An 18,242-nucleotide genomic window follows, 5' to 3' on the forward strand; every position below is an offset into this window, starting at 1 on the left:
ATGAGTCTATCGGATCCTCAGTTTTCTTTAATGGCCTAATTAACAATTCAGAACAAGCTTACAACTATTGGAAATACGGAAGACAATGGCTGCTTCTTTTTCAATTGCTCCTTCAGTGGTGGCAAACAAAACATTTGTAACAAAAGGAATTCAGTTTCCTAGTAGAGTCGTGTATGTTGGCCTCAACTTTTGCACTTTGATTTATCCTATCTGCAAGGAAAGAAATTGGAGGATTTTTTATTTTATTTTATGAAATTGTTCTATATAATTGCTTCAACTCCAGGGAAGAGTAAGTTGTGGAGATGTCCGGATGTGAATATCATGAAGACGTCTGGAGAGTTGTTCCCATGTCTTAGGTTTAAACCCCTTGGACTCGTATGGAAGAATACAACATTGTGGAGCAGTGAACTACCTCCAATCCTAATGAGATCAGATTATAAGTACTAAAATCAATTGCATTAATGAGCTGTTTGATCCTTCTTTGAAATTTGTGGAGCAAATGAAGGAAATTGAGTTGCTAGCTTCATCATTACTACTTGCACTCATGAGTTCTTTCCGAGAGGCAGATTATGAGAGAAATATTTTCGTTGTTGGTATAAATTACCTGAATATCAACATTAGATTTATAAACTTTTCGTAATTAGTATCACAGCGGCATTTTACATTTCCTCACATTCAGCAATGACACATGCAAGTTTAGGACGGTTGTTAGGTCCAGTGGCCACATTCTCAATCTTCCTGACAACCAAAAGACCATCTCCAAGCACTCTCTACAAGAAATCAACATACATCATCATCTTCCACAATGCCTTCTTCAAACTATTTGGGATCGACAAGTCTAAAAGGTGAAAATGGATTTAAGGGGAAAAAATAATTCATATATATTACTTCACATGGAAGTAAAATTAGAACAGGAGTAGAGCTTACCCCAAAAACTACATGCTTATTGTCAAGCCAATCACATTTCGAGAACGTAATAAAGAACTACAGGGAAAGAAAGATATAATCAGGATTAGATGAAGAATAAAGTTGTTTAGAGGAAACATCACTAATGCAAACAACTCAATTTATAAAAATATACTCGAAAAATCAGAGCCAAATGGTTGAAGTGAAGAATAAAGAATGTTTCCCAACAGAATTAGAACCGAATGGTTGAAGAATATATGATCAATGCATTAACAATCATATAAGACAATGGCAAGACTAGGTATTCTTTATGTTGGGCATTCAAAAAATAATATTTTCTCGCATTAAGTGTAGCCAAGATGAGAATATTGAAATGGATGAGAAGAAAGATGTAATCAAGCATTCAAGAAAATTTAGTAGTCTCAGGTCATTTGGTCATGCGCAACAAAAATTTATCAGTGCCAGATGGAAAGAACACACTGTAGAATGTTCCAAATGAGGAGAATACCAAAAACACTTGAATTGATGTATAAACGTGGCTTTATAGAATTGAATGGGGACCAGGATTCATTCATCAGGATCCTAACAAGGGTTTGCCAAGTTAGCTAAGTTTGTGAGTGTTCATATTACCAACAACTGTGTTAAAAAGTCAACCTTCAACCACTAATTTCTAACAACTAATCCAACTGCATATTTTTAAAAAAAAAAGTTTTCATTAATGTCAATTGGGTTCTGTATCAGGCAGGACCCAATATTACAATCTTCAAAACAACTGAAATGAGGTATTGCATAATGCTGGGCTCCCTACAGATTATATTGTAAAAAATGTTTCAAAACAGGTTTCATAACGAAATTTGAGTTTTGAACAGAAGTAACAAAACTAGCTATAAAGTACTGGCCATGCGTGATAAAACCAGAAACCTGGAATCAAAACCCAACCTTCACACTTACACCTATCAAACATAATTGCACTTAACAAACATTTAAAAAGACAAGGGATGTCTATACCATGCTGGGAAAGGAAAATGCATATTGACTGATTCTGGAAAAGACCATGTGACAGCTAATGAAATCGACCAGAAATAATTTTGAAATTTACCTGACATCCATTAGTGTTTGGTCCGCTATTTGCCTGCAAGGGGTGAGGGGGTGGGGAACACGACATGCCTTTCAAATCTTCGAAATAGTTCCACTGGGCTGTAACTCAAACAAACAACAATAGTTTACAATACACTAGTATATATATATAGGGAAGCATTCGGAGGCCCTAAAGAGAGCCAAACATTTTTCAATATATGAGCTAGAAGTTTAGGAATGAGCTGATTTTTTGTGATGATCTCTATGGTGAGGGGATCATCCTAACAAAAAACCAGGCCATTTTGAAACTTCTAACCCCAGTTTACAAGTTGAAGAATCGTGGACAGTCGGTTATATGTAAACCACTTTTGAAGGGGCTTGAAGTTTCAAAATTGGCTGGTTTTTTGTGAGGATGATCTCCTCACCATAGAGATCATCCTCACAAAAAATCAGCCCATTCCAAAACTTCTAGCCTATATATTGAAAAATGTTTGGCTTTCTTTACGGCCTCCAAACGCTCCCCATATATATATAAATTTGTTTTTTAATACACTGGTGTGTGTATATATATATAAATAATGGGTGGCGTTCGGAGGCCCTAAAGAGAGCTAAACATTGTGCCAAACATTTTTCAATGTATGGGTTAGAAGTTTCAGAATGGGCTGATTTTTTTTGTGAGGATGATCTCTATGATGAGGAGATCATCCTCACAAAAAATCAGCCCATTCCGAAACTTCTAACCCCTATTTTGAAAAACGTTTGGCTCTCTTTAGGACCTCCAAATGCTTCCCATAGATAATACTTCAGACATTTATTATAGGTTTCCCATATATATTTTAAGAAAAAAACAAATATATATATATCGGAAATGTTTGGCACCAAACATTTTGGCAAAAAAAATTTCAAATTATGGGTTTGAAGTTTTGGAATTTGCTGATTTTTGGTGAGGATGATCTCTACGGTGAGGAGATCATCATCACCAAAAATCAGCCCATTCCAAAACTTATAACCCCATCAAAAATGGTTTACAAAAAATGGACGGTCCATGATTTTTCAACTTGTAAACATGGGGCTAGAAGTTTTGGAATGGGCTGAGTTTTGGTGAGGATGATCTCCTCACCGTAAGGATCATCCTCACCAAAAATCAACGTAGAGATCATCCTCACCGAAAATCAGCCCATTCCAAAACTTCTAACCCATGTAGGACAAAAATGGTTGGCCAAAATGTTTGGTGCTCAACGGGACCCTATATATATAGGGAAATGTTCAACACCCTACACTTTAACCTACGCTTTACCAAACGTGTTTTGTCCTACATGGGTTAGAAGTTTCGGAATGGGATAATTTTTGGTGAGGATGATCTCTACGATTAGAAGATCCTCCTCACCAAAAATCAGCCCATTCCGAAATTTCTAACACCATGTTTACAAGTTGAAAAATCGTGGACCGTCCATTTTTTGTAAACCATTTTTTATGGGGTTAGAAGTTTTGGAATGAGCTGATTTTTGGTGAGGATGATCTCCTCACCATAGAGATCATCCTCACAAAAAATCAGCCTATTCCAAAACTTCTAACCCATGTAGGACAAAACGCGTTGGGTAAAGCGTAGGGTGTTGAACGGGACCCATATATATATATATTGAAAAATGTTTGGCACAATGTTTGGCTCTCTTTAGGGCCTCCAAATGCTTCTCATAGATAATATTTCAAACATTTATTTTAAGTTTCCCATATATATTTTAAGAAGAAAAAAAAAAAAATATATATATATATATATGGGTCCCGTTCAACAACAAACATTTTGATAAACATTTTGGCAAAACATTTTTCAAAACATGGGTTAGAGGTTTTGGAATGAGCTGATTTTTGGTGAGGATGATCTCTATGGTGAGGAGATCATCCTCACAAAAATCAGCCCATTCCAAAACTTCTAGCCCCAGTTTACAAGTTGAAAAATCGTGGACCGTCCATTTTTTGTAAACCATTTTTGATGGGGTTAGAAGCTTTGGAATGGTTGATGATGATCTCCTCACTGTAGACATCATCCTCACCAAAAATCAGCCCATTCCAAAACCTCTAACCCATGTTTTGAAAAATGTTTTGCCAAAATGTTTGTCAAAATGTTTGTTGCTGAACATTTCCCTATATATATATATATATATATATATATATATATAGAGAGAGAGAGAGAGAGAGAGAGAGAGAGAGATGAGATGGGGTTAAATGGACTGAAGGACCATGCATCTCCATAGACCACATGTCAACGTGGCGCCCAAATACACCATCGGGTGCCACATATATGTAGAGCATAAATTTTTATGAACTCTCAAAAAAACAGAATTGAAAAAAGAGATTTTTTCACCGTTAGATTTAAATTGTAAATCTAGGAGTTCATTGACTGTCCATTTTTAAACCCAAGATTCAACACCAAAAAATATTTTTTTTGGGAGGATTTTATTTTCAAGCCCAATCTAAACGACAAACAAGAGGTTATCATTTGGACCAATGAGACAGTCCACATGACCTAAATGTGGACCTTGGTCTATGCAACCTTTTCCGATATTATATATATATGGGAAGCCTTTGGAGGCCTCAAAGAGAGCCAAACATTTTTCAAAATATGGGTTAGAAGTTTTGAAATGGGCTGATTTATGTGAGGATGAACTCTATGGTGAGGAAATCATCTTAACAAAAGTCTGCCCATCACAAAAAATCAGCCCATTATGTAACTTCCAACTCATATTTTGAAAAAATGTTTAGCTCTCTTTAGGGCCTCTGAATGCTCCCATACATATATATAGATATATTGAATGGACGAGTGACAACATGTTTCCATGCATCATTATATGTTAATCATCAACTTATCTTTTGAGCAAAACAATACACTATTGTAGAAATTAAAAAACCATAAGATCAAGACATTATCATCGAAGTCCATATTAAACAACATTTATAAACCAAGTCACAAACCACCATAAGGCCACAAAAATTAATCATAGGCGTACAAAAAAAAAAGTTACTTTCATTCTTTATGGAAAAATGTGTTTAAATGTAAAAAAACGCGTTTAAAATGTTAAAAAACACAGTTTTAAGAAAAATCATATATTTTTATCGTTTTAATCGTTGGAGTCACAAAACATGATTTAAACAAAACTTAAAAAAAGTAGTTTTTTGTAACTATGCACTATGCACTGGAGTGCAACCAAGAAAAAGAATGACCCACCAGCAATTCAATAGCACTATAGTGAAATATTCATTCTTATTTGAACACGAGCGGAGAAAGAAGAAACCATCAAATAACCGCATTTGTTACGAAAACCCGTGCTTCCATATTATCCTCAAGAAACTTGTGGTGAGATGCAAACCACAATTTAGAATTTTCTTAATTTCCAAAAATTTATCTTGAATTTACAAACAAGACTTTTAGCATAAAAAAATCCATAGGTTTATGGCAATGGAAAAGAAGGGTCACTTCTGTTTTAATACTCAAAATAGGAGAGTTTGCTACAGTAACTCATGGTCTTTGACAAAAATGCCCTCGCCTATAATTTCTGTAATAAACCCTCGAAAAATAATTTTTTAAGTGCAACTCACACCTTTCCAACATTTTATACTATCGAAAGAGAGACAGAGAGAGATTCATTCTCTCTACCAAAGCCTAAGCCATTGGAGTTCACCAAAGAGGCTCTAGATTTGAGGAACAATGGTGAACCTTATAGATCTACGCATTCTCATGCTCGATTCACGGTTTATTGAAGGCGCGCCGGAGTAAGCCTCACATGCCTCTAAAAACACCGAGACATACAACATACATGTACAAATACATGATAAACAAAAAGAAAGAGAAATAGTGACTAGTATCTCCTATTAAAATAAATGGAAAAAAGCAAACACTAGAGATAAAAGAACTGTTCTAGCATAAAACTGATTGAGGTTAATTCAAGGGGCAACCCATACCATTGACAATAAGCCAGGGCCAATATGTTTTGCAATGAAATTTTCATCTTCGAGATTGCTTCCATAGATGGATACACACCCACTACCGTTACCCTGAAAAACAATTATCACTAATGTTAAATGGCAGGAAATGAAATCTTCACATGGTAAGAAAAATTCGCAGAAGTAACCATGATACTGCTATGACAAGCATAATTTTCTATGAAGTTAATAAATGATATCTATCAAATATTAGAAGAATTTACTTGTCAAAAAAACAATATTAGAAGAATTTCAAATGATCAAAAGTTGGCGTTGCAACTGTGGATGGAGAAACTGTTGTTTCAAGTAGGTTTCAATTGGCCCTTACCAAAAAAAAAAAGACCATTTAATAGGTAGGGTCCTTAAGCTGAACTTTGGTGGTGGAATGATGAGCAAACTACCCTCTTCAAGAACTGCCCCCTATGCAGGGATAACAATGGTGAGGTAAGAACATTCATATCAGTTACATGACAAATAAAAGGTTGGCTTGTATTAGGCTAAGTTCATCAACTTTGACAATCACAAAACCTTCCTCTGACATGAGGTCATTTACTGCAAAGGTGGTGTTCTTAATGGAAGCAGAGTGATGTGTTTATCCTGGATATCAGCAGATGGTGTTAGGTGAGGTATACCCATGTGTCCATAAGAAGGAAAACAATATTGCAGATTCCTTATTCTAGGAAGAGACTTGATTATGAGCTTATTTGTCCATTGCATGCTCTAACTCACCTAAAGAGTTTCCTTCAAAAAAAAAAAAATTTGCTTCCAATATTTTATACTATTTTATCATGGTCTATAAATTATCAAAACTATTTAAGATAAATATTACAGCATTTGTAGCTTATCAAATTACTTCTACACATAGATCGGTTTTTTCTTTAACAATGATTTATATTGGAAATAATATAGTTATTTTAGTCCTAATTGTTTAGTTATAGATTTTATTTTCATATTTCTTATTGTAAGGGCTTTTTAGTCTTTTTTAGTCTTTGATTATTATAAATTCCGGCCAAGTTCTCTAATTGAGACTTGATGATTTCTATTCCCTTAGTCTTCTTGGTATCAGAGGCTCTAGAGGACATCCCCCTTTGGGTTCACCCTTTCGGGTTGTTCGGATCTTAAAGTCCCTTCTTACCTCTTCTCTTCTTTTCTCTTTTCTTCCCTCATCAATCTTCTAGTTCTTGAGATCTAATAACCTAGCAGCCTCGTTGTTAGATCTCCTTTTTTTTTTCTCCCTTAATCGCATGTTGCATTAGAGATTTTTCTTTAGTTATCACATGCTGTGATAGGGTTTCTACGTTGTGATTCTACCCTACGTCAGGGTTTGTTTCTTCACTAAGGCTGTCGGTGTACTATTAGGTACCCTACGATAAACTGGACTGCTGTTTTCTGCCCTTGTGACAGCAATAAATTGGTTTCTGGGTGCTGCAGCAAGACTGCTGCCCATCTTTTTGCAATTCTAGGTATTGTAGCAAGACTACTGACCCCTTTTCTCCCCTGCGACAACAATAGGATCACTCTTGAGTGTTGCGGAAAGGCTGTTAGCCTCTTTCTTGCCCTATGACAACACTTGGAACATCTGCAACAAAGTTTTTTTTTTGTCTTTTTCTACACTTCTGGATACTACGGCAAGGTTGTTTGCCCTTTTTTTTTTAATAATTGAAGGTTGTTTGCCCTTTTTCTGTCCTACAACAATAATAGGAACAATTTTGGCAAATTGTTAGACTAATTTCTTCCCTGTGACAGCAACAGGGGGTTTTGTTGTGAGCTAAACAAAAGGTTGAGGTTCTTTTTTGACTGTTTTGAAGGACTAGAAGACTACCCTTTCTTCTCGTGATTTATTACATATTGGGTTTAAGTTATAAGAAATCTCCCTTCAAGCCAAAGTTATTAATTTCTACGATGACATTGAATAAAGAGATCAAGGATTCCAACACTGCACTTGGGGCTAATTCTTCAGCCCAATGTATTACCATTGCTCTTCTCGATGGTCGGAACTTTCAGTCATGGTCTCAATTCTGTACAACTTCATCTAGGTAGTAGAGAAAAATCTGGATGGCTCTCTGGCACCGTCACTAAGCCACCCCTTACTAATCCCAAATTTGAATCATAGGAGATCGATAACTGCACTATCCTTAGGTGGCTATTCAACTCCATGGAGCAATGCATCTAGACCATGTTCATGTACCATGAAATTGTCTCCTCTTTGTGGTCAACACTTACTCAGACATATGCACATACCAGGAATAACTCGAGAATTTACGAGCTCTATCGAGACATTGCCCAAGCTATCCAAAAGACTTAGAGTGTAGTTGATTACTTCGGATTTCTTTAGTCATGTTGGGAGAAACTTTCTCATTATGAGTCTATGGCTAAATTGTCTTAAAAAATAATCAATTATGTGGTTAAGAGAATTACTTGATATCAGACCTACCAGTTTCTTATGGGTCTATATTTTGAGTTTGAGGTTATTCAAACACAGATCCTCAACACCACCCCTTTACCTTCTCTATTTGAAATATTAACCGCATCCCAGGTCGCATATTTGAGGGACACTCTTCATGTTTTTCAACCTGATAGCATACTTTTCCCCATTACACCTTGAGTATTTGGGTGCACGTGCTTTGTTCAAGACAAAACTCCTAATTGTATAAAACTGGATGATAAAGCTATTGGGTGCGTTTTCTTAGGTTACTCCTCTATGTCAAAAGGGTATCGGTGTTATGATTCAAGTTCTCACCATGTCATATATGCCCTTGATGTTCTTTCTTTGAAAATGTCCCATACTTTAATGCCACATCTACTTTGCAAGAATCTTCTACTTTGTAGGATTTGTCTCCTATAGTATTGCATTCTCCAGTTTTTTCTCTATCTTTGTCAATGCTTAAGGTCTATGCTTGTCGGCCTCCTCCTCCTTTGCCAAGCTCTACCTTGGATTCAAATATATCAATCCTTATCCCTTTTATTTCTGACTCTCACTTGCATATTGCCATTCGCAAAGGTAAGCGGAGGTGTGTGACTAATCATCCTATTGCTCATTTGTTTCCTATCAAGGTTTTTCTTCCTCTTATCAGGCCTACCTTGCAGCCACTGATTCTATTTGCATTCCTAGATCTATATTAAAGGTTTTGCAAGATCTTCAATGAACTAGAGCTATGACTACTGAGATAGATGCTTTACAGAAAACTAATATCTGTGAGCTTGTTACCCTTCTATTTGGGGAGAGTACAGTTGGTTGCAAATAAGTCTTCACTATCAAATATCTCACTGATGGGACTGTTAATCGTCTCGTTACTAAGGTGTTTACACTGACTCCTGAAAAAGATTTTGATGCCACGTTTGCTCCAGTTGCCAAACTTTCCACAATTTAACTTATTATCTCTTTAGCTGCATGTCTTTCCTGGCCACTTCACCAACTCGATGTGAAGAACACCTTTGTAAATGGTGATTTGATTGAGGTTATTAATATAGACCCCCTTTTGGATTTTGTTTTCAGGGAAGGTATTTTACCTTAAATCTTTATATGGCCTGAAACAATCCTCACGAGCCTGATTTCAGCGTTTTTCTAAGGTTATTTTATCTATGGAGTTTTTTAGATACCACTCAGATCATACATACTTTATTCGTCGAAGAGTGGATGGTCGTTGTACCATTGTCTTGATTTATGTGGATATTATTGTGACTGGTGATGATGCATAGTGGATTGACAGAGTTAAAATGTTATTGGGTCGTGCTTTTGAGATTAAGGAATTGGGTCCACTCAAGTACTTCTTGGGGATAGATGTGGCCCATTCTAGTCGTGGTATTTTTCTATCTCAGCGTAAATAAACATTGAATCTTTTTCAGGACACTGAGATGCTTAGTTGTCGTCCTGCTTCGTCGCCTATGGATCAGAATCACCGCCTTCAGATAGACTCTGGTGATCTTTTATCGGATCCTTCTTATTAGAGCCTTGTAAGTCGTTTGATTTATTTAACTAACCCTAAACCGGACTTGTCCTTTACAGTTAGTGTGGTCAATCAGTTCATGCATATTTCACATATTTCTCATCTTAATGTCGTTTATTGTGTTTTTACTACTTAAAGTCGTGTCTTGGTCTTTGATTTTTCTACTCTTCTACTGCTCAGTCGCATTTGTCTTGTTTTACATATGTTGATCATGCTGATTCTCTTATAGATAGGAGATCTACCTCTGGTTTCTGTACTTTTTATGATAATAATCTTATCTCGTAGAAAAGTAAGAAACAGAATGTGGTTTCTCATTCTTCTGTTGAAGCTGAATATCATGTTATGACCCTTGGCACGTGTGAGCTAATTTGACTTCAATCTTTGCTAAAGGAGTTGGAATTTCCTATTTCTGGTTCATCTAATTTTTTCTATGACAACAAAGCTACTATCATGCTTACTTCTGACTTATTCCTTCACGAAAGAACTAAGCATACTGAGGTTAATGTTCATTTTCTCAGAGAGAAAGTTCAGTCTAGTGATCTTCAGACAGTCTTCGTCTCTTCTTTAGATTAGCTTGCCGATATGCTTACAAAATCTGTCGATCCTTCTATCATGAATTCTCACCTTGTCAAACTGGGTTTAGTTAATATATCTACCCCAGCTTGAGGGAGAGTATTGGAAATAATATAGTTATTTTACTCCTAATTGTTTAGTTATAAATTTTATTTTCATATTTCTTATTATAAGGGCTTTTTAGTCTTTTTGACTCTTTGATTATTATAAATTCCTGCAAGTTCTCTAATTGACTTGACGATTTCTACTCCATTATTCTTTTATTTATAAGACAAAGTAACTCCCCAAGCACTTGCATACACAAACCATTTGTTTGCAGCCATTCTGATATACAGTTTGATGAAATTAGTTACGGCTTATGTTAACTTAAAATATAGACACATGAGTCTGTGTCAAACGCATCCAGTGTTAGGCATGCCAAATTGGATAAGTTGATACATCCATACATTTAATTTAATATATAGATATATTTTCAAATTGATTGATGTTTGTAAATATTAAAAATCTAAAAAAAATTAATTTAAATAAATTAACCTGTTTATTAATTATACGATGGCAAGATATTTAATAAATTAAGATTTTCCCAATGATAGTGCCACCATGTGTTAAAGAAAGGTGCCCATCAGCATTATTCTCAAGAAAACAGAGTGTCTTTGACAAACAAGTTACAAGTAGTCACCACCAAACAAAAGAATGAACAATTTCAACTTCAATAAATGAAAAACCAGAAGAGCAAAATGATTTTGATTCAACTGACTCTAGATGATTAAACTACAACTGCACTTAAAATAAATGGACAACTACTGACCTTTATAAAATCACCAGCCTGAATCATGAAATCCTTAATCACCCTATGGAACTAACAGCCTTTGTACCCAACTGGTATTCCTGCTTTTCTGCAAATTAACTCAAACAAATGAAAGAGATTATCAACAAACATAAATATCTTTACCTATACAAACAATGACATGGACAAGTGTTGGTGTTCAACATAGATGCAAGTTATCTGACACAACACTTTCAGATCTCATGATCAAACATGTACCTATGCATGTATATAGCATTATACTTTAGCTCTATATGAATGAATAAGAAGGTTTTTCAAAATACAATAAGGGAAATTATGGGAAGTAAAAGAAAGCCTTTCCATGCACCATGGATTGGATTACAAAAGGGAGGCTATACAACAACTATAGGTGTGTTTAACAACTACATGAAGTCAATAATGGGGACCACAAGCATGAAGAATTAGATTCCTAGAGACCTCAGGAATCATACAAGTACCCATGAATGTCTATGGCATTATTCAAAATATAATAAAGGAAATTATGAGAAGTAAAAGAAAGCATTTCCATACACCATGGATTGGATTATACGAGGGGAGACTATCAAACAACCATAGCTATTTTTAACAACTATAGAAAGTCAAAATGATGGGGACCACAGGCATGAAGAATTAGATTCCTTTTAGGAGTTTATTTTTTGTTTTTATTAGAGAGTTTTGATGTTTTTTGGGTTTTTGGGTGAGCTACTTTATTTTTTCTCATTAATAAGTTGTGGGTGCAAGGTAGATATTTTTTTAAATTGATAAGTGGGCCAGCCACTTAATATTGTGGCCCAAAATTAGAGTTTGACAGCCACTTTTAGTTGTAGTTACTTGTTTTAAAAGTAATTAGGGTTTTAGAATGTTAAAAAAATAGAAAATAAAATTTTAGAAGGTTCCTTCCTTTTTTTTACTATTTAAACATTGCAATAAGATCTCTTCAGAGATGAATATGAAAAAGATTTATTTTTTTCAAGTTTTCTCTTATGAGAGTCCTCTTATAGTGTGAGGGGATTGAAATCCTTTGTCAGTTGTCAAGACCAATCTATCCTCCTTTTCTCCATCTCATCTTTGTAAGTTTGTTCTTGTACTTCAGGGGGGTCACCTCGTCCTCATAGTCTTGGAATAAAATTATACTTATGAGAAAATAAAATAAAATAAAACAACCCAATTCTTTCATTTTCCTAGTTCATCTGTATAGGGTCCGAAAATGCCCTCTCAAGTGGTTTTTCCATCAGTTTGCACATTTAGAAAAAAATCATAACAATTGACAAAGACATTCTGAGTTTTATCTCTGATGAAACTTTTAAGTTAGTGATGGTAATGAGACAATTATTATAAATATTTTGACATGGAAAATCGGATTTTGAGATTGACAATAATAGTTCTTTTCTGAGTAAATTATAAAGTCTTTTTCTTTCTACTCATCTAAATTCTCACCCAATTGTACATGGACAAATCTCGGTAGACTCTGTGTCATGTGTAAAGCTAGGGGGCGGAGGAGAGGGGGGAGGCGAATTTAATTATCTCTTGATCATTGCAATGACACCACTTGGATATGATCTCATTGCTTCTCTATATTCCATATGTATTGGGCCTTCACCAATTTAGTGTGCCTTAAAGTCAATTCGTGGGCTTGCTATGCTTTTCATACTAGAGGACGGATATGATGGAGAAAGCTCCCTTTTGCAATATGTGTTTGGAAAGAGAGCACCAATACATTGGTGCAAAATAAGCAATCCCATCATTTTAGTGCTCACAACCATAGTCACCAAAATCATCGACTTTTTCAAAAAAATCGTGTTTAAATCGTGATTTTAAAGACTGATGATTTAATCACGACTTTTTGAAGAAAAAAAATGCGATTTATTTATTTTTATTTTTTTTCCCAAGCAAGCTATTTTAAAAGGGATTTTTCAAAGACCATTTATTCTTAAGTTTAAAATAGGATTTGATAACATAAATGATAACATCGCTTAGTAGAAAAAATTATATTGTCTTAATACTATTTTGATTTTTTTCGTTTTTTTTTTTTTTTTTTTGACTTTTTCCCTAGTCAACTTTTTCCCGAACCCCGACTTGGTGACTATGCCCACAACTTTATTATATGATAGTAGTAATCTAGAATGCTATGAAATGAAAATTTCATCTAATCAAAAGTAGTTGAGTTATTGACAATGCAGATAAGAGAATTGACCTACCTGTATTCATCAGTACAGAACTACCTGCCAAACCAAAAAAAAAAAAAGATCAGTTTTAAGAAGTGAAGCTCTGGCAATTCTATGAAGCAAATAATTTAAACACAGAACCATAAAGAATTGCATGCTGTAATCAAAAGAATAGCAACTTATCAACAAAATTGTTATGAGAAAAGTAGAATACATCATTAACAAATTAGGTAAGCTTAACTAGGTACATAAAGGAAACACATTACATCACATATTGAGAATAATGGAGTTTATGGTTGTTTTTGTTTTATCTTGTATACGTATTTTATTTTACTTTTTTATTATTTTTTGCGGGGCCAGGGGGGCTATTTCGTATTTAGATGGGATCTTATTATTGGGTTTTAGTTTTTTAGTGTTTTTCACAGCTCTATTATATATTTCCTAGTAAGGTAATCTCGACCTCCTAGGTATTCCATAAGAGTCATTCTAAACCGACTAATCTGATGTGGCAATGTCCTTAGAACAATAGATTTTTTTCCTCAAGATACAAGGAAACACATTACATCAAATATTGAGAATAATTCTATTATAATGCTTCAAGAAGCTGCTGGATATACAGCCAGTGTCACCAAAGCACTTTGACATAGTTGAGAAAATTGGCTAAAATATAAAATCCTGATCTGCCATTCATATAAGTGAGGAAACGGATATACCATTAACAAAAGCTCGATTGCACCTAAAGCACATCTACGATGACGGATAATGCAAAAAAACTATTAGTCACAGGATGGGACAAAAGCACCCATGCAAAACCAGCATGTGCATAAGTTCATGCAAGAACAAGGTATACAAAAAGGCCATGAAACAAAGAATCCCCTATCATTTGGTGAAGTTTTACTTATCATTTTATCATAGTGATAAGCTATTAATTATACGAGTGCATAATTTTTTTATTGCAAAGATGAGAACACTTGGGACATTGTTATTAGCATTAAAACTTTAATGTTAAAGTGGTCCTCTTTACATATTTTAGACATGCCCCCTATATTTTGCTGAATATTAGAAATACCCTGCTTTTTTTAAACTGATGATGTGCATCCCTTGACCTCGGTCTTCTAAATAGAGTAAAGGGGAAAAGACTCATATGCCCTCTTCTTCAACCTCTAGACAAAAACTCATAGTTTTCTTCTCAAAATAAGCAATCCTCAAATTCTCCAACCTCCATGGTATATCTACTCAATTTATCTTCAATTCATCATTTTCAACCTAGAACTAGCCCTTTACATAAAACCCTAGATTTTTCTATCCAAAATCCCATCATGTTCAATTTCCTCAAAAATCTTATATATATTTTTAATTCCCAAAACCAGTCATCTTCAAGCTCTTCAACCTCTAGGGTAACTTTAATCTATTCGACCTTATTTGCATCCCTCATTTTCTAACTTGCGTCATTTGTAGAGTACTCTAGATTTTTCTACACAAAATTTTATCGTTTTATACGTTTTCAAAAATTGTATTTTGCCTTGAGATTTGAAGGTTGAAGACTTGAAGTAGATAAAAATCTTAAGATGATTGATGATGGTTAAAATTTTAATCCAAAGAGGTTGAAGATGAGGGCATTTGAGTATTTTCCCATTAGTCTATGTAGAAGATAGAGGTCAATAGATGCATGTCATCAGTTTCAAAACATAGGAGGGTATCTCTAATATTCAGCAAAATGTAGGTGGGCATGTCTAAATCATCCCATATTTTATGGTTTTTTTTTTTTCTCGTCTTTGTATTATTTTGTTTTTTTTTTCAAGGGGGAAAGCCATTCCATCTTTAGATGGGATCTTCTTATCAATGGAGGATTTTTAGTTTTTCAGTGCTTTTTGCAGCTCTCTTCTATATTTTCAAGCATAATCATATCGACCTCTTAGGTATTGCATATATTCGTGGCTAGTTTACATTCAAGCTACTTAATTAATTATTTTTAGCTTTTCACTGCTTTGTGTCTCTCTTTTGCATTTCCTAGGTAGGCAATCTTGACCTCGTAGATACCATGTATAATTGAAGAGTCTTGATTTTCTAACTAGAAAATCTTCACTCAGTCAATACTCGGCTGATGTGGCACGGACAGGAACCATAGATTCTGTCATCAGGATACACAACTGTACATCTCCATAAAATATGTGCAGTTGGGTATAATCTATGGTGCCATGTCCGTGCCACGTCAGCCAAGTATTGACCAAGTGAAGATTCTCTAGTTAGAAATCAATATTCATAATTGAATCAAATTTACATTCCAGCTAATTATAAAAATTAGTTTTTTTTTTTTTTTCATTTTCTTCCAAAGAAAAAAAAAAAAACAGATTTATTGCAAATGATGCAAATCAGCCCAAGTGTACAGGAAAGCAAGATTTTTACAATAAAAAAACAAATTAATGGTTCAGAAATGCAAGATTTTTTACCAATTAAGATAATCAAATAAGTCCATAAAAATGCAAATATTTACAACAATAATTGTGTAATACTACTACAAGTTACTATTTTGCTTCGAGTTTCGGTAACAAATCATGGAGAGATTGTCGAACTAGAAGAAACAAATTGGGGTCTTCATCGATCATAGAGTTAGGGTTTCGTAGGTAGAATGGTGAGAATCAAACCTGAAATTTTCAGCGGTTTTGGGAGTGATATCGGCGAAGAGTTCCACTCCACTGCTGCATTTCCTCCACCAGACGCCATGAAAATGGAGAGAGAGAGAGACTCCAAAAAGCTTTAACAATGTTTTAACACTAATGATTTCCTCCCAACTCTGACCTACGCTCCCAATCACATAACCTAGGGATACGCATAACCATAAATCTTTTCTGTGTATCCCGAGGCAAATGATCTACAGTTCTGTGATGAGAGCGTATGGCTGAGGAGGGCGGCATTTTATCACGACTCTTGTTTTAAAACCCAGTATCGTCGTCTCGTCTCGGCCACTCTGTGTACCGAATTGACTTGCCACTCTGTGTACCGAATTGACTTGTTGGAGTCACCGTGTCATATAATATTCAATGATTTAACTCGGTTATTGTCACAAAACCTTATTTTATAAAGATTTTTTATGAGGGCTGCTATTGGCACCACAACTTTTACTTATTACACTCCAATTTAAATTTGAAAAAATTTAAATAAAAATAGGATGAATCTCCATTTCGTGTGATGAATATGACAAAATTCCAAGTCCAATAGATTGTTCATTTCAATTCCCAAAACATGTTTTTCCATTGAATTCGGCACTTTTATAATCAACAAATTCGGTTATAAAATATCAACGATTTTGCCATATCAACAATCTCACTGATAATTTATCAACGAATTTTTTGCTATAAAAGTGATGAATTCCCTAGAAAAAACATGTTTTGGGAATAAAAATGAATAGTGGACCAGACCAGAATTTATTCCTAAGTTGCACACATTTTAGGAAATATCTCATAAAAATAAGTCAATTATTTTTAAGAGATAATCGCAAAACATTCGAACACTCATTTTTATTTTTTTGGGGTATAATGAAATAAAACTTCTCGATTGATAAACAATGAGCAAAACTTTATTAAACTCTAGTACTTGACGAAGATCATACCTCTCCTCTAATTAGATCAAAGACCTGTGGCAATGAACCATGCACCCCTTAGACCCTCATCATCACTGTAAATCTCAACCTATGTTCTCTTGCTAAAATGTTCATGCACCATTGTTCCTGAAACCGTAGATGTTTAGGGAAAGAATTTGTTTCAAAACCTTAGAAAGTAAGAGACAGATTACACACACACACAGATTACAAAGAGATAAAGATGATTTTTTGGGTGTTTGGAAGAAAAAAATTATTTGAATTTTCTGAGAAAAACACTGTAAGAGTAGTTTTGAACTTTTATGTTGTTGAAGGAGGGACTTCAAGATGAACAAATTACATGTTGAATAAAAAAAAATTGTACTCAAATCTAGTTGGGAAAGAAACAAAAAGGGGGTTGAGACTAAGAGAGTTGGAAGAAAAGGGACTGCAAGGATAGTGTTGTCAAAAGAGAGAGGACTTTGGTTGAATAAGTTCTTGGGTAAATTCGAAAACATTGGAAAGGGGCAAAGATCAAAGTTTTCTGCTAATGGTTAAACGTCGATTACTTCAAAGGATATTGTTCGTCGTGTAAAGATGTCTCTAAAAAGAACAATAACAAATATAAAATTATAAACCTACTTTAAATTAGCAAGTAGGGTCATTCCTTTAAGGACTGGGGGACTAATATTCTAAATTTTAGAAAATCAAAGGAAAAATAAATGATGTGATTTTCTAGAAAAACTAAATTTTATTGAAAATAATTAAAACTAAGAAAGACTTGCAACTTAAGAAATTCTAGGGAGAGTCGGTCCACAAAAATAACCTAATTAAATCTAATTTGAATATTCAAGTTCTTGACAATAGCTAAAATCAAGAATTCAACTACGGATCTTAACTCGAAATATTTTTCATTAAAAATTCTTGTAAACTAAATCTAATTAACTAGCTAAAATTTCTTCCCCTTAAAATATTTTACTGCCTAATGATCCTCTATCATGGTGAATATCTGATACAATAGATTTTTTTCAATAGTAACGGATCCACCGAGCATAGTGGTTAAAGATAAATAGGTGAAAAATACTTAGGATCCAAGGTTGTTGAAGAGAAATTTATTAAAAACCTTTAAAAACATATGCAAAAATAAAAATATTAGATTTAAACCTAACTAGTTTAACATAACTTCATCAATC

General features: G+C 34.4%; 1 protein-coding gene and 1 pseudogene across 2 annotated transcripts in view; both read right to left on the bottom strand.

The window, feature by feature from the left end:
- LOC147384258 (LRR receptor-like serine/threonine-protein kinase EFR) overlaps positions 1-18,242 on the bottom strand; it is a 47,419-nt gene that overhangs the window by 753 nt on the left and 28,424 nt on the right. The gene's annotated exons all lie outside the window — the stretch shown is intronic.
- LOC147384259 (peptidyl-prolyl cis-trans isomerase CYP22-like) lies at positions 568-17,145 on the bottom strand (annotated as a pseudogene). The gene is made up of 8 exons (XR_015172860.1): positions 17,137-17,145; positions 16,118-16,344; positions 13,506-13,529; positions 11,290-11,377; positions 5,941-6,033; positions 2,006-2,038; positions 928-984; positions 568-770 (listed from the first exon to the last, which is right to left on the bottom strand). The product of XR_015172860.1 is annotated as a peptidyl-prolyl cis-trans isomerase CYP22-like (transcript).

Source organism: Akebia trifoliata, chromosome 15 (genome assembly GCF_017979445.1).
Source record: "Akebia trifoliata isolate Shusen 1 chromosome 15, ASM1797944v1, whole genome shotgun sequence".
NCBI lineage: Eukaryota > Viridiplantae > Streptophyta > Magnoliopsida > Ranunculales > Lardizabalaceae > Akebia > Akebia trifoliata.